General features: G+C 37.7%; 1 pseudogene; it reads right to left on the bottom strand.

The window, feature by feature from the left end:
• Positions 1 to 2,107: 2,107 nt before the first annotated feature.
• LOC122478397 lies at positions 2,108 to 3,819 on the bottom strand (annotated as a pseudogene).
• Between the last annotated feature and the right edge of the window lie 3,062 nt (positions 3,820 to 6,881).

Below are 6,881 nucleotides of genomic sequence, written 5' to 3'. Positions count from 1 at the left end.
ATTAGCTGAATTTTGTCAGTTACAATTAGCTGACAAAAACATAACAGCCCTTTTAATGGTGCTCCACATTTTTAGAAAGTTAAGTAGGGACACAAAAATAATAACATGACCCAAATCAAACTTCTAGAAATGAAATTTATCATGTTTTGCATGAAAAATACATGGGCTGGGATTAAAAAGAGAATATATACTGCAGAATAAATTAGTGAGCTGAAAACATATCAGTAGCATCTTTCAAAATCCAAACACAGAGAGAAGTGAAAATTAAGAAATAAACAGAGAGGGGCACCTGGGTGGCTCAGTCGGTTAAATGTCCAACTCTTGATTTTGGCTCAGGTCATGATCTCACAGTGCCTGAGTTCCAGCCCCACATCAGGCTCTGAGCTGACTGTGGGGCATGTGCTTGGATTTCTCTCTTCCCCCTCTCTGTCTGCCCCTCCCCCCTTCTTCCCCCTCTCAAATAAACTTTAAACACACACACACACACACACACACACACACACACACACACAAAACAGAGCATCAGTGAGTTGTGGGTGATTTTAAGTGGCCGAAGATGTGTAGCTGTGGTCCCTGATGGGGGACAGAGGTAGAGGAGCAGACACAGCGTTTGAAGAAATATTGGCTGAACATTTTCCAAATTTGATGACAACTATAAACCCAGAGTTCCAAGAAGCTCAACAAGACTTGCAAAACCACAGTAATAAGACAGTGTGTCATTGTCATAAAGATAGACCAATGGATAAAATGAACAGAATAGAGGAGCAGATTACAAAAAGTTTTGATAACCCTTTTGGAAATGATGGTACATTTATTATCTCTATTTGTTTCATGGATGTAGATAAAATTTCATGGGTATATTCATTTGTCAAAATGTATCACAATTTACACATTTAGTATATGCAAGTTATTTTATGCCAATTAGATCTTGCTAAAGTTACTAAAAAATAAGATACATCCTCAAGTACAAAGCACTCAATATAAGATTAGGATGATTTCAGAAATAAAGAAAAACACTCCCACTGCTTTATAATTTAGTACTCAAGAAGTTAAAATTACTTTAAAATATTTTCATATTTAAATTATGCCAGGTTTCACACATGGGAAATGGCCTATTCTTGTTTTTTAGGCACTGTGCCATCAGCAAAGAAGTATTTATTGAGCATCCATATTTTACATTGCAGTGTGCAAAGACAATTGGAGTATGCAAAAATCATGCAGTATGCTTGCTCCCTTAGTATCTAACAACTTATTTGTGACCACCTTGTTACACGCACTATTATTTTGTATCCCTTTGTACATAAACACATATATGGAACACATATACATGTGTCCTTTATTCAAATACCAGAGGATGGCATATTCTAATTTCGTTTAGTCTGTTAGAATAACATCTTTACCTTGTCACTGAGACATTCTTGTTAAAACCTACTTCTACTGGGGCGCCTGGGTGGCGCAGTCGGTTAAGCGTCCGACTTCAGCCAGGTCACGATCTCGCGGTCCGTGAGTTCGAGCCCCGCGTCAGGCTCTGGGCTGATGGCTCGGAGCCTGGAGCCTGTTTCCGATTCTGTGTCTCCCTCTCTCTCTGCCACTCCCCCGTTCATGCTCAGTTTCTCTCTGTCCCAAAAATAAATGTTGAAAAAAAAAAAAATTTTTAGAAAAAAAAAAAAAAAAACCTACTTCTACCAAAAAAAGACAAACTTTGTTATCAAATGGGCTAATACCACATACTTTCAAGGTTGGTAAAGTCTATAGTTTGAAAATCATTTTTATTTTATTCTTGTGACCCCTCTAATCCTGAGCCTTTCCTCATTTCTATGATAATCTGTTAGTATCTCTATTTTCCATCATTTGAGGGACTTCATTTACACATTTTTGTTTTCTGATTTTAAAGAGAAATTGAAAAATATTATGCATATTAATAGTAAACTGAACAAATATGATTTATATCTAAGTCAAAACCTAAATATACAAAAATAATCAGGTTCAGAGTAAGAAAAACATTAAATAACTTAGCAGTCTCAATCTTCCATAATAAATGATCCCAAAACTTATAAATATTTCTATTTCCTATGGGAATCTATTGTGAATACTATTTTTTTATTCCTCATTAAACTTTTGTTTTAATGGGTCTCAAAATTCTGTGACAGATTTTTGGTCAAAGTTATTTCCATTAAAAAGTACTGGTTTTAAAAACTAATAACTTAAAACTGCCACACACACAAGAAAACAAATGGCCCACAAAACATTCTCCTTTCCTTCTGAAGGTTTTACGATGCATTGTTATCATTAACCAGTCTTTTACTATTAAATGTAAATGGCCAATTGGCACAAACAGTTCTGAGACTGTTCTACCACTGATTAAGACTCGGGTGGCAGGTATTGGGGATAATATTCATTTAGCCTTCTGAGCTTTCTGGGCAGACTTGGTGACCTTGCCAGCTCCAGCTGCTTTCTTGTCCACTGCTTTGATGACACCCACAGCAACCATCTGTCTCATGTCACGAATAGCAAAATGGTCCAGAGGAGGATAGCCAGAGAAGTTCCCAACACACATGGACTTGCCAGGAACCATATCAACGATGGCAGCATCACCAGATTTCAAGAACTTGGGACCATATTCCAGCTTTTTTCCAGAACGACAGTCAATCTTCTCCTTCGGCTCAGCGAACTTGCAGGCAATGTGAACTGTGTGACAGTCCAGCATAGGTGCATATCCAGTACTGATTTGGCCTGGATGGTTCAGGATAATCACCTCAGCTGTGAAGCCAGCTGCTTCCATTAGTGGGTCATTTTTTCTCTCACCAGCCACATTGCCACGACGAACATCTTTGACAGATACGTTCTTGACATTGAAGCCCACATTGTCCCCAGGTAGAGCCTCACTCAAAGCTTCATGGTCCATTTCAACAGACTCTACTTCAGTTGTAACATTGACTGGATCAAAAGTGACCACCATGCCTGGCTTAAGAACACTGGTCTCCACTCGACCCACAGGGACAGTACCAATACCACCAATTTTGTAGACATCCTGGGGGGCAGATGCAAAGGCTTGTCAATTGGACGAGTAGGTGGCAGAATGCAATCCAGAGCTTCAAGCAGTGTGGTTCCACTGGAATTGCCATCTTTATGGGTGACTTTCCATCCCTTGAACCAAGGCATGTTAGCACTGGGCTCTAGCATGTTGTCACCATTCCAACCAGAAATTGGCACAAATGCTACTGTGTCGGGGTTGTAGCCAATTTTCTTAATGTAGGTGCTGACTTCTTTAACGATTTCCTTGTATCTCTTCTGGCTCTTGTGGCTCAGTGGAATCCATTTTGTTAACACCCACAATAAGTTGTTTTACACCCAGTGTGTAAGCCAGAAGGGCATGCTCACAGGTCTGCTCATTCTTGGAGATACCTGCTTCAAAATTCACCAACACCAGCAGCAACGATCAGGATAGCACAGTCAGCCTGAGATGTGCCTGTAATCATATTTTTGATAAAGTCTCTGTGTTCTGGGGCATCAATGATGGTCACATAGTACTTGATGCTCTCGAATTTCCACAGGAAGATATCAATGGTGATACCATGATACCACGTTCACGTTCGACTTTCAGTTTATCCAAGACCCAGGCATACTTGAAGGAGCCCTGTTGCATCTCAGCAGCCTCCTTCTCAAATTTTTCAATAGTTCGTTTCTCAATCCCGCCACATTTGTAGATCAGATGACCAGTAGTGGTAGACATGCCTGAATCTACGTGTCCAATGACGACAATATTGATATGAGTTTTTTCCTTTACCATTTTGGTTTAGGTTTAGCGGTGGTTTTCAAGACCCCAGTGTTCTGGTGGCAAATCCTTTGCAAAAAAACTGAATACTATTTCTTTACAAGTATCAGGTATTTAACCCACAGCATGCCACTGGGTTCACTTATTTCACTGAAAGTTGGTTCATTTTGTGATTGGAATTATTTTACAACCGAAGTGTCATCTTTTCTGAAAGATATTTATCATCTCCAAAAAGGATAACATTTAATAATGAAGAGATAATGAAAGGAAATACGATGTTTTGAAGTGAGTGACAGAAACTCTGGTTAGTGAGAAATGAAAAGAAAAAAGAAAAATAGAGACAATAGCTCTTATTTGTGGAGTACCTTGGTATTTACCAAGCACTTTCACATGTATTACCTCATTTAATCTTCACAACACAGCTATATGTTAAATCTGATTTGGGTAAAAGCAAGTTGTCTTTCAGAGAAATACATTTATGTTTTCACTATTGACACCATGCATCCCACAAAGGATTTTGAGTGACAACTAAAATGATTTGCTGAAACCTGACAAATAAGTGGTAAAAATGGGATTTCAAGCCATGCTTTCTGAGTCCAGTTCATTGTCTGAGGTTGACAAAGCACATTGAAACGTTTGCTTTGAATAATGCATCATTTCCCAATAATGAGCCATGGCATCTTGGGCTTTTGGTGCATTTAACTGTGAGAAAGTTGATGATCAATGGGGACTATGAATCACCCAGGGAGCAAATATAGCTTGATATGGCTAATTTGGACCCACGGGGGAACAAGAAAGTTAATGTAACTGGGAAGAGGGCATAATCACAGAGAGCTGATCAATTCCATCACACCTAGTAGGGGCAGAGTCCCTGAAGCTTCATAAGATATCAAGTTTTATTTTTTACATGATGGTGAAATTTATTAGTGCAGAATGTGTTGGTTTCTTTCCTCTTCAAAATATGATTAACAATACTACCTAGTTCCACCATAATACTTGTCAAATATATCTAATCATGGAAAATATTTACCATTACCTCTCCTGGAGAGCAAATGGTGGTAATTTTCCCCAAGAAACAGCCAGCATCCTGAATTTGAGTTGATCATTTATTACGTATATTGTTGCCTTTTTGTTTTGTAGATAAGCAATGTTTCCCTGCAATACCTTCCTTTTTTTTTTTTCCAACGTTTATTTATTTTTGGGACAGAGAGAGACAGAGCATTAATGGGGGAGGGGCAGAGAGAGAGAGGGAGACACAGAATCGGAAACAAGCTCCAGGCTCTGAGCCATCAGCCCAGAGCCCGACGCGGGGCTCGAACTCACGGATCGCGAGATCCTGACCTGGCTGAGGTCGGACGCTTAACCGACTGCGCCACCCAGGCGCCCCTGCAATACCTTCTTTAAAAGACACATTTTCAAGCAAGAAATGTGAAATGCAATGAATTGACTGTTTTATCATATCATACATTTAAAAATTTATTGTAACATGTAAAAGGAAAATTTGAAGTGAAAAAAGAAGTAGGATTACTTTAACCAAGAAGTCACTGTGTAAGTTTATTCTTTTAATTTTTAATGTTAAAAAGTGAAGCTATTCACAAAATAATTGTTATTTCCCTTTAAGGATACCATTTTGAAATTCACAACTTTACTGAAACATGAATAATTGAATGTTAGACTTGTTGCAGATTTCATCAAATGTGTCGTTCTGCCCAAAGTTCTGACAAAGCTCAAATCTTGACCTCTTCTAATGAGAACTCATTACTCATTACTTTATACAAGTTAACTTGAAGATAAACTCAGATGAATCCAGAAAATATTATTCAACTGACCATTTATGAAAAAATACTGAAGAAAAATTATTGCCTATACAAAATATAGTTGTTTTATTAAAATATTCTTGGCTTTTGAAAATGCTTAGTCCCTAAGCAAATCCATAGCATGTTTTTAAAAATTAAATTATGATGGTATATTCCATTTTCTTCAGTTGTTAGCACATGAATACAATCATAAAAATGTTTCTATATAGTCTTCTATATGCTAAACATTGATATTAATTGCACTTCAATCAAAAATAGTTTATGTCTCACCTAGTGATAATAACAGTAATTATACTGGGGAAAGACAAGGTGAAAATGCCTTCTGGACAGCCTCAATAAAAAAACCAAGGTTCAGAGACTCACCCTTGAACTAACTGAAAAGTATGTACTTCAGAATGTGTTTTTCCAGCCAAGAATATGCAGAGCCATCGCCTACATAGAGAGCACAAAAAATGTTCTTTAGAATCTGAAAGTGTAGTGGTAAAAAAGATATAATAATTAGTTATCCTATATTTGTTCTTATACATTGTAATTATACAGAATTACACTGAGGAGTTCCTGAGGAAGCAGAGGCCATGGTGTTTCAATATCATCACTAACTAAATCTGTTACCATCCTATACATTTATACAGAGTTCTTTCTGTAGAAAAGACGAAGGTGGGATAAGATTATAATGCTATAGTGCTGCAATGTAAAGCTAATAATTCCTTTTATTGATTTTAACAAAACTTTAAATTACATTTTCAGGGAGAGGGAAGGACCTTGAACTACCAGGTTCAGGTAATTTATTACAAAATTTGAGAGCTAAAAAGAAAAAAAAAATCTAAGGTTGATATCTAAATGTTTTATTTTTTTCTTCTTTGGTTTCAGCCAATCTGAAAATCATGTTGATCATTTCCCATAGCCTGATGTAAATCATGGCTAAGGAGATTAAATCAATGGAGCAGCAAAACTTTGACCAAAGGAGCCAGGTGTGGTGTAAGGACAATGATTAAAATAAGCACAGAGTAAAGGAATTTTGAGAAATGGCATAAGTGTTTGGCAGATAACAAACCAACTGGAATACCGTGCCTCCACTTATTCTTCTAACTCCATCATGTGGGCCAGGAAGAGGTCTGTACAATGCATGGTGACAGGATTTCCTTCATTACCATGGGATGGGGAGCGGTTGCAGGAGCACCACAGGATTTTGCTCATAATGGACACTTCCTTTTTAATATGTGATTTTCCCTTGCTCCTAGCATGCCACAATCCCTTGGCTTTCCTCTAACTCATCAGACTGTCCTGCT

This window comes from Prionailurus bengalensis, chromosome B1 (assembly GCF_016509475.1).
Source record: "Prionailurus bengalensis isolate Pbe53 chromosome B1, Fcat_Pben_1.1_paternal_pri, whole genome shotgun sequence".
In the NCBI taxonomy this organism is placed as follows: domain Eukaryota; kingdom Metazoa; phylum Chordata; class Mammalia; order Carnivora; family Felidae; genus Prionailurus; species Prionailurus bengalensis.
The sequence above is the reverse complement of the archived record's forward strand: the minus strand, read 5'-3'. Positions and strand labels throughout refer to the sequence as shown.